Raw genomic sequence first — 16936 nt, 5'->3', positions numbered from 1 at the left:
GACACACTTCCACAAACATGTGTTGTGAAGATCAAACTTCGATAGATCCCTGTTCTTTAAATAAAACAGGGTGCCCACTCACACCTGATTGTCATTCCACTGATTGAAAACACCTGACTCTAATTTCACCTTCAAATTAACTGCTAATCTTAGAGGTTCACATACTTTTGCCACTCACAGATATGTAATATTGGATCATTTTCCTCAATAAATAAATGACCAAGTATAATATTTTTGTCTCATTTGTTTAACTGGGTTCTCTTTATCTACTTTTAGGACTTGTGTGAAAATCTGATGATGTTTTAGGTCATATTTATGCAGAAATATAGAAAATTCTAAAGGGTTCACAAACTTTCAAGCACCACTGTATGTCCATGTTACACTTCCTGACTTTGTACTTTGTTACACTTCTTGACTTTATACTACACTTACTGACATTGTTATTGTGCATATTTTGAAAAAAATGTGTGTGCTCATCACCTGTTCTAATATCTGCACCTGTTGTTTGATGTTTGAGGTTGTTTGCCCTCAAAATAATTGTTTTCCAATGATGAAAATTGGCACTAAATGTTTGCGTATTGCACTTTTCATTAAAAGTGTCAATGAGGTTACTGTGTGTAGTGGCTGCACTGTTGCCACACCGCGTCGTTGCCGCGCCATACCACAACACACTGCTGCCGTGTCGCATTATGGGTCTATATATTTTCCTGCTTTTTTGTCCTTGGCCAATCACATCCCTGAATAATGGATGACTTCGCGTTTGTACAGCTGCTGCTTCTCGTTGCTTAAAAATGGCAATCTTTCGTGGTCTTGTTATTGTTGTTGGTCTTAACAACTCCGCCCCCCCGCTGACGTAAGCGGTTCTTTCCTCTGGCCCAGCAGAGAGTTGGTGCTAGCCTGGAACCGGTTTTTCTGGCCCCAGAGCCAGTTCTTTGTCAGTGGAAACAGAAAACCTGGTTCCAAACTAAGCACTGGCCCCGAACCAGCCCTGGAACTGCTTTGGTGGAAAAGGGGCAATGGAGGATGCTTGGACTGATAAAAGAAACAGACTCTCTGTTGCAATGGTGAAGGCTGAGCTTCAAGTCAGGCTAAACTTTCAGTTGTCCTCAAGACATTCATTGAAAATCAGCCAGGACCTCATAGCAGCAGCAAAGAAAAACATCAAATATAAATGGAAGATTAGGTAAGGTTTTGGTGAATTAAATGAAATCCAAATAGTCTTATCTGCCTACTCCTGTATGTACTGTATGTGCCCAGTTATATCAGTTACATGTCCTCCTATGTATTTGTTTAGCCAAGAGCAGCAAGCAGCAGAGGCACCGGCAAGCACAAGCAAAGCACACACCACACTCTAAGCAATCAGGTAAGCTGTTGGACACTACACCTTACTTTGTTACATTCAGGATACAATGAACAATTATATTATTTATTTTTATTCCACATAAGCAAATAAACAGAACTTAATTATGTATTCCCCTTTTACATGTGCCCACTACTGCCCCCAGGTGTCCACAACCAAAAACTGTTGGAAATAAACCAAAATAATGAAGACCTGCTTTATTATGTAAAGCAATTAACTAAACAAATAACTAGCAAAAGCGTCATTTTTACTAATTAGAGCAATACAATTTCAGCGTAGAAGGGCGATTTTTGTCTTGGGTTAGATGTGCGAAGGGCGCCGTTGCTTACAAGCAAAAAGGTCGATTGGATGGTCGAAATGTCCAGGATTTTTGTCAGACACAGGTGGCAACCCTAGGTGGGAGTCATTGAAAGTTTTCTCTCCTCAGAACGAAAACACAACAAAATAAATAAAAATTTGTGAGAAATTTTGGGTCGAATAATAAAATCAATCAATCAATCAATCAATCAATCAATCAATCAATAAGACGAAATAAAATATGAATGAATGAATGTCTTTCTGAGGGCTGGTGAGAAACCGCCACCTTGTGGTTGTAGACCACATCACATCTCTTTGACTCAGAATACAGGCCTGATTAATGTGTTTGTTTATTTGTTTGTGTTTCGAACTGATGGGTTTAAAACAGCGTTATCAGGGATAATAACAAAACCAGTCCAAACTCAAACATAAAAATATCTCATATCTCATAATTTTCAGATTAAAATCTACATAAATCCAAGAAACAAACATTTTGATAAATTCCTTTGTAATAATCTTCTCATTAAAGATATGAATAAAACTCTACAATTTACTGAACCTGAGTGATCCAGAAAGTGAAGTTTGTGATTCTGAATCTAGAAAAAAAAAGTGATTCTGAGGGGAAAAGTTTTAAAATATATACACGTTTGTACTCTAGTGTGAATTTGTTGTTTACCATAACTGATGTATTTGTGGGTTTCTTCAACTATGATAACTTTTCATGTCTAATGTTAACTAACATTAACCTGCTAGTAAACTCAGACTGTGAAGTTAACTAGCTTACTGTTGTCTTGTACTGAGCTACTGGTTTTAATTCAACAATAAACCTAAAGTTGGCTAACCTGCTCATTAACTTCTCTCAGGTTAGTAAAGTTAATTAACTAGCTGGCTAATACTACTATAGTAGTGTTTATTTATCCTACGGTCACACTACAGCTCACGATGGGTTTGCGAATACTTGGCGATGAAAAACTGGTAGCATCGCTATTGATCATGCAATGCATGGCGAATGTTCTCCAAGATTCGCAAGTTGTTGTTTTGGTGTGTATCCCCTCATGAGTGGCCAAAAACGTCAAGAAAAATTTCAATGCTTGCATTGAAATTTGCTGGCAATGTTTTCATCGGCAAATTAAGCAGCAAGGTGGCAGGGTGGTGTAGTGGTTAGCGCTGTTGCCTCACAGCAAGAAGGTCCGGGATTGAGCCCCGTAGCCGGCGAGGGCCTTTCTGTGCGGAGTTTGCATGTTGTGTCCGTGTGGGACAATATCTATGATAATACCTGTCTCAATGAATCTTTGATACCTGTTTCAGTGAATTTCGGCCTGTGCTTCAACATTACAGCCAACAGGTGGCGATGTTTACCACCAAGACTGCATAAACATGCTGTACTTTTTATTTATTTATTTTACTGAATCAGTTCTTGCTGTAAAGTCCATTTTGAACAATATTCCAATAGTCTCCCATCACTGAATTACTGCTGTAAGTTTAATTCGAGGTTACATTCTATGTGGCTATAAAATCACAATACACATGCTCATATCATCATATATGAAAACAAATTTGGAAAAATAACGAATCTGGATATTGTGTTAACAAATAAAAAAAAAGTATTTTCAGTTTTCACTTGAAAGTCAGTTTAAATGTAGTCCTGCTAGTTTTTATTACTTAAAAAAACCAGAACTCTTACATGGACTTTATTTGCTTTTAAATATTTTTATTATTCTTTTATAAAATGCATTTTTAAAAATATTTTTATTTTATTTTCAATATTCGTCATTTTTTTGTATTGGCAACTAAATGAAAGTTCTAGAATTCATGATGATGATGATTATTATTATTATCAGACACAGTGTATATGAGATAATAATAATAATAATAATAGGGCGGCACTGTGGTGTAGTGGTTAGCGCTGTCGCCTCACAGCAAGAAGGTCCGGGTTCGAGCCCCGTGGCCGGCGAGGGCCTTTCTGTGCGGAGTTTGCATGTTCTCCCCGTGTCCGCGTGGGTTTCCTCCGGGTGCTCCGGTTTCCCCCACAGTCCAAAGACATGCAGGTTAGGTTAACTGGTGACTCTAAATTGAGCGTAGGTGTGAATGTGAGTGTGAATGGTTGTCTGTGTCTATGTGTCAGCCCTGTGATGACCTGCCGACTTGTCCAGGGTGAACCCCGCCTTTTGCCCGTAGTCAGCTGGGATAGGCTCCAGCTCGCCTGCGACCCTGTAGAACAGGATAAAGCGGCTACAGATAATGAGATGAGTCTAAGCAGTAAACCCTCACAGATGGGTTTGGGGAAACTTCCCAAAGCTCGGGGAAGCATTGCCATCAAATGCCTCATTTTCATCAAAAACCCATTGCAAAGCATCATGAGCTGGAGTGGGACCGTAGCCTGTTTATCTTTAGCTTGTTTATCTTCTATTTTGTGACAGAATTAAAACTAGTGTTTATGCTACACACAGTGAGCTGAATAAAAGAAAAAGAAAGCTAGTGATACAATTTTTAAAAATATTTAATTATGTCATATTTCTTTCATGGACAAAATGTTGGCATACCTTTATATCAAACAATTTACAGAAAGTGTTTATCATAAAGCACAGCAGCAAAAGGAAACAATCAACTATATCTATAAAAATGATGACACATTATGAAAATATGTATTAAAATAAAAACAGAGCCATAAACTGTGAACTTATTCAGTTCTATAGATATATTTTTCATGTTTCTGATTCTCTTTTTACCATACAAACATTTGACACTTTTTTTTAATCGAATAAATGACAGTTTCTGTTCCATCACAATTTAAATGACTTTCACAGTTCTCCCACGAGGTTAACAAGTTTATGTAGCTGATCTGAGATGTGATCTATGATGTGATGTTTGCTCAGCTCGGCCAGGTGGAGGTGTGAGCTGAAACCACCTGGATGCAGATGGCGCCCTCTGGTGGATTCAGTGTGGCAGTGCAGCAGCTGAGAAGGATGAAGGAGATCTTGTGGAGTGAATAAACTGAAATAATTCTGCGTAAAAAAAAAAAGACTTGAGTATGTGTAGCTCATAAAAATGTATTTAAATGCACTTTTCCAGTTACAGGTCTGAGTGGCTCCTGGTTCTGTTCCATTGTAATGACCTTCAAACATTCATGCACCATTTTGGACTGAAATTTCAGCAAAGCAACAACAGCACACAAGTAGCTTAGATGCTAGCTAGCCTGCTAACATTAGCGACAACTCTAATGATCTATTGATCTCTTGCTGATTACTTTCCCAAACCAGTGAATAGTTTGGTAAGTGTTGTAGATTTAACCATGTTACGTGTGTATATTAACTGATCTAAAGCCAATATCTCTATAAACTCGTTTAAAAGTAGAGAAGGTGAAACTTTAGCCTGTGCATACATGTCAACCTATACGGAATGTCCGTATTTTATACGGATTTGATTCAATAAACGTAGTATACGGGCGTACAAATAGTTATACGGATTCTTTAAAAAAAACTTCAATATTTATTTAGAGCTATAATCAATTCCCACGATGATAAAAGAGCGCATAACATTTACAAACGTACTGTACACCACAGACAGCCAGTAAAGAGTCTTATGAAATTGCGCGTTATCTTGTGGTAGCGAGACTTTGTTCCACTTTTGATCATGCGCACACCGCATTGCGAGAATCCCGCCAACCGGGAAGTAACATTTTGTTTGAAACGTGTATTTCCACCTGAGCGACTTTCACTAGCGACTGAAAAGATTCTGAATGGGCACTCCGGCAAGATCAACACAGACACTTGCTGTGACATGCAGCCTCGTGAGGTATTGGTGCAGAGTGCTAAAAAAAAGCTGTCATGGAGTACAATTCAGAACATTAGCATGACACTTTGTGTTTTTGTCAAACATTGGAGCTTTGTATTCATTCTGAAGGTTTATTGTTATTAATATTGAATAAAAAGTAACTGGGATATATCATTGTTAATTATCATTCAAATTTTAGGTAAATTATTTTAATTTGCATCTTATACGGATTTTCTAAGGGAAATATGGATTTTGGAGGTTGGTTATACAGGTTTGATTGACCAAAGGTTGACATGTATGCCTGTGCACAGTGCGAGCGGCCACGTTGATTTGACGTCAAACAAGGAAGGAACTGGTAGTTGAGGAGACGATCCCAAGTTGATGGGTTGAGATGTTAAGTTGAGGGGTATCTCCGGTGGGTTTTACTGGCTGTAGGTGGGGAAACGGCTGCAAGGGGCAACTTTGACTTGAATGTAGCGTAATTCTTCATGGCTAAGCGGTGTTAAAAAGGGAAAAAAAACCCACAATCACTACAAAATATGAACAAATGAATAATTTAATATTAATTTAATAAATAATACATTAATCACTATTCTGCAGAAGAATATAATAAAGTTAATAAATAATGCTTGTTTTACCTGTATATTTGAATTTCAAAATCTTGTTATTTATAACACTGCAGTTTAACTCATTATTAATTTTTTATCAGACACAGAGAGGAACATGATAGATTTTGAAGCACAGACAATATCCATGATCTATGATAATACCTGTCTCAGTGAATCTTTGATCTTTGATACCTGTTTCAGTGAATTTCGGCCTGTGCTTTAACATTACAGCCAACAGGTGGCGGTGTTTACCACCAAGACTGCATAAACATGCTGTACTTTTTATTTATTTATTTTACTGAATCAGTTCTTGCTGTAAAGTCCATTTTGAACAATATTCCAATAGTCTCCCATCACTGAATCACTGCTGTAAGTTTAATTCGAGGTTACATCCTATGTGGCTATAAAATCACAATACACATGCTCATATCATCATATATGAAAACAAATTTGGAAAAATAACGAATCTGGATATTGTGTTGTTAACATAAAAAAAAAGTATTTTCAGTTTTCACTTGAAAGTCAGTTTAAATGTAGTCCTGCTAGTTTTTATTACTTAAAAAAAAACCCAGAACTCTTACATGGACTTTATTTGCTTTTAAATATTTTTATTATTCTTTTATAAAGTGCATTTTTAAAAAATATTTTTATTTTATTTTCAATATTCGTCATTTTTTTTGTATTGGCAACTAAATGAAAATTCTAGAATTCATGATGATTATTATTATTATCAGAGACAGTGTACCTGAGATAATAATAATAATAATAATAATAATAGTAGGGGCAGCATGGTGGTGTAGTGGTTAGCGCTGTCACCTCACAGCAAGAAGGTCCTGGGTTCGAGCCCCGTGGCCGGCGAGGGGCTTTCTGTGTGGAGTTTGCATGTTCTCCCCGTGTCCGCGTGGGTTTCCTCCGGGTGCTCCGGTTTCCCCCACAGTCCAAAGACATGCAGGTTAGGTTAACTGGTGACTCTAAATTGAGCGTAGGTGTGAATGTGAGTGTGAATGGTTGTCTGTGTCTATGTGTCAGCCCTGTGATGACCTGGCGACTTGTCCAGGGTGTACCCCGCCTTTCGCCCGTAGTCAGCTGAGATAGGCTCCAGCTCGCCTGCGACCCTGTAGAACAGGATAAAGCGGCTACAGATAATGAGATGAGATGAGATAATGAGATGAGAGGAGATAATGGCAGATAAAAGCAATAATATGTATTTATAGTCAGTAGATGGCGCTGTTCACCACCCAGAGAACCTGACTGCACAAACCACGGCTCACTGAATCACTGATGATGAATTTTAGGTTCTATGTTCTGCACCAATAGCAGGCTGTGGATTCAGGAAAAGCAAACAGGAAAACAGTCTCAAAATAAAGACAGTGGGACTGGAACCCTGGCTGAAGAACATAAAAAAACTGTCTAAAATGATCTAAACACACATTAGCATGAGCCTTTTGGTCTGCTGGAAGCTAACTGGGACTATGTGGCAGTTTTACCGAGCAGTTAGCACATGTTGTCTGTGCCAACATCAAATAATACCAATAATATAAACTACAATATAATATTAATATCAGGTTCTGATGAACTGCTTAAATTACATTAAAGCACTAAAAACTTGGAAAAGAACTCGTTTTAAAGAAAATAATTCCTTCATGCTAACTACATAATTTAAGCTTCGTAAAAGATTCCCTATAAAATCTACATTCACTGCTGTGATATTCATGAGTTTGTTGATAGAAATTTTCAGACACCTCCCAAGTTCACAAGTGTTCACAGTGTTGATGTTTCATAATGTGACAGGATCCATGAAAATGCGGTTAGTGGCTAATGCTAAGTGTAATTGTTGTGTAAGTGAAATTCCAGCTGTTGTGAAAGGTTTTAAAAGAATTTATCAACACATCTGAGGTAAATGTTGACACTCCTGATAATTCTGCCTCATTTTCTTCTGACAGTGTGCCTTTACAGGTCGACTTATAAAACACTGCGCTAGCGACATTGTTAGCCTGAATGAGTAGCTAGCTTGTGTTCAGTGTCCAAATTGTAGAAACACACATCTGTTCTCATAAGAGTGCATTTTAAACACATTTCCTTTTCATGTTTTTGTAATTTTTGGGGAAAAAAAAGAGAGATAAAAAAACCCAGACCACATATCAGGACCTGTTCCCAACAGACAGCATTTTAATCAATATTTTAATTCTGATTTTCTTCTTATTTCCTCTTCCTTTTCTCTCCACATCATTCTTTTCTTTCTTTCTCTTATGTGTGGCTTTAATAGTCGATAAAAATGCAAGTTTATACAGTATATTGTTAAGAAAGTCCTAATATTGTCCTCCAAAGAGGGAGGTTGAGTTCATCATTCTCATTATTTCAAACATTCCATTTGTTGTTGTTGCTGTTGTTGTTTCATTTTCTTTTCACTTTTTTCCCTTGTGTTCTCTTCGGCATGGCTTTAATTGTCTAAAAATGTAGCTTCATGTTCTCTAAGGTGGGAGAATGGTGGTGGGATTAAAAGAAAGAAGGAAAGAAATGAAAAAACAAATAAAATTAAATTAAAAAAACCTGTCCTCCATATTGTTTCCCTGAACCTTTCTTCAATTCTCATGTAGTAAACATGATTTGTAGCATGCATGAGCTACTGAGGTAGTGACAATACAATGCTAATAATATGATCAATATATCAGTAAATTGTTATCGATTAGATTTACTTTGTTCCCAAGCTGATATTTTCATCCTCAGTTCCTGTGTGATTGTTGATTTTGTTTTAAGTAGCTAAGAAGGAACGCAGTTTCATTAAAATAATGAACATCAACAACAACAAAAAATCTGTTCGGTGACAAACTCATAACCGACTGTTTATTATTCCCGTGATGAGATAGAGGCCTTTATTGCCAAACATCTTCGGAATATGAAATGATTTTTTTGACACATGGGCAGATGTTTTGTTTTGGATTTTTTTTAACTTTCCCTGTTCCATAATCCCTTATGAAAAGGTTAGTGCGCTCCCTTCGCTTATGTTTATTAATGAAGAAAGAAATCTTCACCTGAGAATATGGTGATAAACACAGCAGGCATGCTAATGACTGAGTGATTATATATAAAATATTTCCTCCTATCTAGTCCTTTCAGACACACACACACACACACACACACACACAGCTGTGTAAAAGTCTGAAGCACATGTAAAGAAATGCTGGAGATCAAAAACAGCTTAAAAATAATGAAATGAAATGTTTCAACATTAAATAAATACTGTAAACAGTAATCAGTGAGCCATAATAAATGAAACAAAGTCAGTATTTGGTGTGAGACGACCCTTTGCTTTAAAAAAAAAAATACCAGTCTGAGGTCCAGTGAGGTCAGTTTTATGCGGAAATGATCTGTAGGTTTTCCTGAGCATCTTACAGAACCAGCCACAGTTCTTCTGCACACTTTGACTGTCACACTCACTTCTTCATTTTACACCAAAACCCAGCAGCCTTCATTATGCTTTCTTTTTTCATCTGAAAAGTGCTCTCTGATGGAATATACTGCTCAGAAAATAAATAAATAAATAAATAAATAAATAAATTCTGTAACATTTAATTTTGTTGCAAAAAAAACATGAACGTTTGGACTCTAAAATGTTTTTGTAATGTTTTGACTTCATAATGTAGAAATCATCAAACAGAAATCTATAACAAAGTTTGTATGAAAAAAATAGGGGGCCAAGACTTTTGCATGGTACTGTATATATAACAGTTATTCCATGAAATCGAGTCTTACATGAGCTGATAGCTGATGAGGCGCGTAGCACCGAGTTGTTTATAATCCATGTACAACGAGATTGAGTGGAATAACTGTTTTATTCTATCTACATTCACTGGATTTTGAGAAACAGAGCATTTTTATTTTTATTTTTTGCAAATTTGATAAATAAAAACTTTATACAAAACGTCCGACAAAATCATTTCTGCTTAGAATGTAAACAAACCGGCGAAATGACAGGAGCAATTTGTGAAAAATGCAATAATAATTCTTGAAAAATAATTTTAAAAATATATATGTTCTTACTGTGTGAATGTGAGTGTGAATGGTTGTCTGTGTCTATGTGTCAGCCCTGTGATGACCTGGCGACTTGTCCAGGGTGAACCCCGCCTTTCGCCCGTAGTCAGCTGGGATAGGATCCAGCTCGCCTGCGACCCTGTAGAACAGGATAAAGCGGCTACAGATAATGGATGGATATGTTCTTATGATCAAATATTTTAATTCCATATTTTGTTGCATTTTTTTGTGGTTTTGTTTCCGAGTAGCATTTTTATTTCGTCCTTGGTTAGTTCAGCAACACGCACCGCTATTTTGTTTTTCTCTACTCATGGTATATGAGCTGATATCCTAGTAGTAGAGTAGCCAATCAGAGTGTGTGATTGCTCATATCCAGTGAATGCGTATATATATATATATATATATATATATATATATATATATATATATAATATCAGAATTTAGTCATAGATCCTTTAGCCCGTTGTATTTTATAATAATCTTGCGATGATTTCTCACATCGTACTCGTATATCATTACAGACACACAGCTTATAGCGTGCGTATAGAGATAACCCTAACGTACGTGTCTCTGTACATATGCAGCACGTCATAAACGCATCTGACAAACACATAAATACTCCATCGTGTTTTATGTAGAAAAGTGACACGGCCGTCTGTCAGAGGAAGAAGCCCTTCGTTGCGAACCGATTATTTATGAAGCCATCCTTCATTTCCTGTCTCCATACATCACCTCTACACTGCACAGGAAGGTCAATAATATCCATATAAAACCTGAGCAATGCTCAACATGACCTGGGAAATATCACACACACACACACACACACACACACACACACACACACACACACACAGAATCGACTCCAGAGACTGTGGGAGCTGTTTCGATTAATTTATTTTTACTACTTTTTTCCCCTCCAATAACTTCTATCAAATACATCACACAGATACTGACAGCGCCTTTGCTAATGTTTTTTTTTTTTTAATCTGTTGTCATGCTGTGTGTTCACCGAAACGCCAAGACAAGCTGATAATACAATAAGAATATTAAACTGGTCTGCATTTAAGTTAACGTTGCATTATATTTTCTTATAATTAATTCCTCATGGTTAAAATGCCACTTCCGTTTGTCCTGCAGTTTGACGTCACATAGACAGTTCTTTTTTTTTTAAAATCATTGTAGTTTCTTTTAACGACATGTTTATTTGATGAACATTTTTTGGAAGCAGTTTCCAGTGGAAAGTGTTGGTAAGTTTCTGTGGTATAAGTGGAATAAAACACTTGCGGACATGCTGTTAGAGGAAATAATCAGTTTCAGGATGGTAACAGTAACTCTGTAATAGTATTATTATTTAATTATTTACTTATTAAAGGTGCAAAATATAATATTTTAAATGTCCCTAGATCGTTATTAATGATACAATTCTTTTTAAAAGAAACATTCGGAAAAAAACCCAACAACCTGTGATTTGCAATTGCACCATGCAGCGAATTTTAAGAGTTTCGCTCATTTCAAGCATGTTTACATTTTCCAGCCCAGGAACTGGCTCCGCCCCATTTAAAACAGCCCTGTTTTCCTAAACATCAACTCATAATGCAGGCAGAGTTTCAAGGGTTGTTTAAGATGCAAGGAAATGTTCATGTTTTTTTTTTTACAATTTAGCTGGGGGCGGCACGGTGGTGTAGTGGTTAGCGCTGTCGCCTCACAGCAAGAAGGTCCGGGTTCGAGCCCCGTGGCCGGTGAGGGCCTTTCTGTGTGGAGTTTGCATGTTCTCCCCGTGTCCGCGTGGGTTTCCTCCGGGTGCTCCGGTTTCCCCCACAGTCCAAAGACATGCAGGTTAGGTTAACTGGTGACTCTAAATTGAGCGTAGGTGTGAATGTGAGTGTGAATGGTTGTCTGTGTCTATGTGTCAGCCCTGTGATGACCTGGCGACTTGTCCAGGGTGAACCCCACCTTTCGCCCGTAGTCAGCTGGGATAGGCTCCAGCTCGCCTGCGACCCTGTAGAACAGGATAAAGCGGCTACAGATAATGAGACGAGATGAGACAATTTAGCTGCTGTTTATCTTACAGGCAGCAGAGGGTGCTAAATATTACTAATTGCACCTTTAATGTTTGGGTTTGTCATGATTTAAATGCTTCAATTCATTTGTGTTATTTATGTTTCAATTTCTGATCAGCTAGATAGAACTACTTAAACAAATACAAATACTAAAATAATGTTTTTTGTCACAAATTTCAAGATTTTGGGGGGGGGGGGGGGGGGGGGGGTTCCACATAGGAAGTTGCATCATGTCTCCTGACAGGATGCCATTAATGCAGCTGATAGTAAAAATGACAAATGTGATGATACACACGTGTCACTATACAGTGTGCAGTACATCATTGATACATCGTGTATTCTCAGATTGATATCCTGTACTCACATATCGACGTACGGAAACCGTCTGGCTGTTCAAACACTTTTTCGCCACTGCGTTTTATCCAGGACCCACTTTGACGTGAGAGTAACAGCAGCTGAAGTCTGCACAAGTCTGTGACTTATTCAATTCACTGTCACCGCTCTATAAATATTTATACTGCATGATTTGAAACATGACATTACGAGGGGAAAAAAAGCGCATGTCACCAGGTGGAATGAGGCGAGGGAGAGCCGGTTTGAGTGACAGCGTGAGCAGATGCTGTATCTGAGCCTCTGATTCCACGTATTAGCAAAACATCGTGTAGGCGACGGCACTGTCTCACACAGCCATTCACCCCGGAATAAACACGCAGTCAAGATAAACAATCTGGGAACATGTACACGGCGCTAAATTTAGAGTAGCGTGAAAATATTCACAAACGTACCGAAGCTGAATAACAAGACATCCTCCTCACTCGGATTTCACTTCTACAGGATACATCAATAAAATAAAGCTGCGTTCAAACAAGACACGCCTCGGTTACAGCAACAGAAGTTCACACTTTTCATCAAAGTCTGATTAGCAATCAATGCTAAGTCTTTTCATAGCAATTTAGCGACATATCTGAGGGAAATGTTGATATCCGTGATGTTTTTGTGTCGCTTTTGTTGTTACATTGTCTGTATAGTAAAAAAACAGAACATCTAAATCCCGTGTCAGTCTGTTTTTAGCGAGTTTAAGCTTACTTAGCACCTGTTTCACGTTAAATATGAGTTTGTCATATCGTATCATTGCCTTCTGAGAACTTTTTCAAGTTGAAATTTTTCCGTTAATTGTTCAAACACACACACACACACACACACACACACACACACACACACACATTAGTTTACAGTGATGTTCAGTTATACAATGTACCACCATGATAATATTTAACAAAAAAAACTATCATGATAATTTTGCTCATATGGCAAGATTTGTGTTCAATTTAACTTAGCAAGTAAATGTACCATGATCTGTTATCATGTTATGTTCTAGCTAGCCTTAGCTTACAGCATTAATTAGCATGCTTTTTGCTAAAAAAAGCTAGCCAAGCTAAGCTAAAGAAAGGCTTTGTGTGAATAAATCTAATGTCCTGCTGAATGAGACAAAATATTGTAATCATTTTATCTCAAATCTGGATATTTTATTTGTAGGATTAATTGTTTATAGTTTTAAACACTTGATTGTTATTGTTTGAGACAGCAGAGGAATAAGAGTGTAAGGAATAAAGCACTGCACTCGTAAAACACCGTGTATGTTACCATAAAACACCAAGTGGCCGCATGGTGTGATGTCACTGTTACCATGATGAAGTGGATGATGTTCCTCTAACAGCACGTCCCCAAGCAATTTATTCCTTTTATACTCCAGCAAATTATCAACAATTATAATTTTTTACATTATAGAATGACACATCATACTTTTTATCTATTTATAGTTATGTTTAAAGGTGCACTATGTAATATTTAGGGGGAATCTATTAGCAGGAATGGAATATAATATTCATAATTATGTTTTTGTTCATGGTGTATAATCTCCTGTAACTATGAATCACTGTGGTTTTGTAAGCTTAGAATGAGCTCTTCATATCTACATAGCTATGATATTTATTAAAGGAGAACTGAAGGCAAATTTTTTATTATCAAAATTCTATTTATCTCATTTTATTAAATATCGGAATGCATTTTTGATAGCAATTTTGTCACTGCTATAGCAAGTTCTGAGTGTTTGAAATATGCTCTGTAATATATCAGTCCCTGTGTCAAAGCAATGGCCGTAAACGAGATTCGTTGAGACCTGTGCGAGACATTGTAGAACGGAAGTAAAACGTACAGCGGAAATCAAAGTGACCAACATCTGCCAACATTGTCAAAAGACGCGCGCGCCCTCTTTCGAATGCCGAACAAGCCGGAAGTTTTGTTTTTTCTGATAGCAATCAGGAAAGTTTGAAAAAAGTAGGCAGTAATCGTCATTTAAACTCGTTTTTGTGCAATATTTCATTTGGAAAACAGTTTTCAAAATGGCGGCACTGACACCTGGCTGACACTTCACATTTCAAAGTCTCGCACAAGTCTCGTGAAGATCGCGCAGATAAGCGACGCCTGCCGTGGACCAAACGAACTAAATTCATCATGGCTAAAAACCGAATAGGCCGATAAGTATAATATTTAATTGCAATTAGTTGCCAATACGAGTCACGATATAAGGTTACTAAAACCGAAAACGTAATTGAATAACACGTTAATTAAGAAATAAAGCAAGTTTAAAAATTACTTCAGTTCTCCTTTAATTTGTGCTAACAGCACTGGCGCAAATTATTACTCTCACTCAGGATCTATCTACTTTATTATTATTATTATTATTATTATTATTATCCTAACATTTTTTAGGACACTATTTCTCCCTCAGTTTTCAACCAATTATCACCAGACTTCACACGAAGAATCCCTCTGGGCTGAATTAAGCTGCTATGACTTTTGGTGCTGATCTGGATCACCGAACTGGAATAATCCATGACAAACGGGATTTTTTCCTCACTAAGTGTCGTTCTCTATCTCTTACTGTTCCAGATCTGTAGGGTACGGTGACCAGACGTCCCGGTTTGTAAGAGCTAGTGCAAATCACTGTGACTTTAGTCACAGTCTCTATCTAATTCATATTGCTGTTACAGTTAAGAGTTACCCCACCCCACCCCGCTGCAGCAGTGGTTTTGCCTGTATAGAATACTCCCCTGTCTGATATTGTAATGGAACTTTCCATTTAGTGTTCATGAATGTGGAAATAATAACAGAAATAAGATGGTCAGGTTACTTTTTTGTTTCTTTTGTTTGGAAATGTTTGTTCTCTGAGAAGTTTTTCGCGTCACACTTTGTTCCAAGTCATGTGTTCTGTGAGCATTCAAGAGAAACAGAAGAAGGGCCACTACAAAGAAGAAGAAAGAAGAGGAAAATATCAGTCAAGATTTATTCTTGCTTGCTTACATAATTGTTTTGCTGGTTCTAATAAAATAATATTCTGCTCACAGTTGAAGTCTGTTTGAAGTAAAGTTTTATTCCTGCACATGTCGTGTAAGTGTAGACATAAAGTCAAAGCCGAACAACCACACACCAGACTTTTAGTTTTTGGAAGAAAACCGTAAACAGAACAGGCGCTAAACAAAAAAGTGACTGCGCTTGTGTTGCCACGCCTCTGCAGACAGATGTGACTTTTGTTTGTGAGTTTACTTCCGGTGAATGAAGTGGTGGTCAGGAAAATGATTTGGCTGGCATTATGTAAAGAGCGAGTGAAACTGTCTCCGACTATTTTTGCAGTTTAGAAGCCAATGCACAGTCAAGATCCCTTCAGAAAGTTGCTCTTTGTGATGGGATAGATCCTTACGCACTGGTAACAAAGGATTTTTCCTATGAGTTGGAAAATTATCCATCCGTTGAGTTCCCCAACATCTCAGACTACCTGGTGCTGCAGACATCGTTCTACACGGACACACAGATGGAAACCTGGAAGAGCCTGGAGGAATACAGCTTTGGGCTAAAGATCTGGGGATGAGGACACTACAAGATAAATCCTGTATCGTTTTTGCCTGGGTAAGGAGGAATTTCTGGGCTTTTTGTACACGTCTTTGCGATGATTGCTAGGACGCTACAAGTTTTAGTATCGGGTGTAAGCAAACCGCAGCCACTCGATTCTCAATCCTCCTGCTCTTCTCTTCCAGGTAAATCATTCACAAAGATCCACAGAAACCCCTTTAAAGACCTGGGGATTGGTCAAACAGGACAGAGACGTGATCATGGCTCGCTGTAACTGCACAGCCGGGAAGCAGTTTTGTGTTGTTAACTCATGAGCTCTGCTTTTGTGTTTCCGTGGATGAGCTCGATGATCTTCTCTCTCTAGTTCAGTGTAAGAGTCTCATCATCATCATCTGTAGCCGCTTTATCCTTCTACAGGGTCGCAGGCAAGCTGGATCCTATCCCAGCTGACTACGGGCGAAAGGCGGGGTTCACCCTGGACAAGTCGCCAGGTCATCACAGGGCTGACACATAGACACAACCATTCACACTCACATTCACACCTACGCTCAATTTAGAGTCACCAGTTAACCTAACCTGCATGTCTTTGGACTGTGGGGGAAACCGGAGCACCCGGAGGAAACCCACGCGGACACGGGGAGAACATGCAAACTCCGCACAGAAAGGCCCTCGCCGGCCACGGGGCTCGAACCCGGACCTTCTTGCTGTGAGGCGACAGCGCTAACCACTACACCACCGTGCCACCCCCAGTGTAAGAGTCCAATCTACATAATCGTTCCTGTAAAGATCGCCCAGACATCCTGATAAATAAAGTGAAAACATATGTGTTAGTTTACAATATGGCAATGGCGATCAAACAGTAAACAAAAACACATCTGAGGACTTAAGCGTTTCCT

The 16936-nt window shown here is 38.1% G+C and overlaps 1 long non-coding RNA gene across 1 annotated transcript; it reads left to right on the top strand.

Annotated features, from left to right (window-relative positions):
• The first annotated feature begins 885 nt into the window (after positions 1-885).
• Positions 886-6046, top strand: LOC132871380 (uncharacterized). Its single transcript, XR_009651283.1, has 3 exons — positions 886-1183; positions 1295-1363; positions 4534-6046. It is a non-coding gene; the product is annotated as an uncharacterized LOC132871380 (long non-coding RNA).
• The last annotated feature ends 10890 nt before the right edge of the window (positions 6047-16936 follow it).

This window comes from Neoarius graeffei, chromosome 23, assembly GCF_027579695.1.
Source record: "Neoarius graeffei isolate fNeoGra1 chromosome 23, fNeoGra1.pri, whole genome shotgun sequence".
Taxonomy (NCBI): Eukaryota; Metazoa; Chordata; class Actinopteri; order Siluriformes; family Ariidae; genus Neoarius; species Neoarius graeffei.
This window is presented reverse-complemented; position numbering and strand designations above follow the sequence as displayed.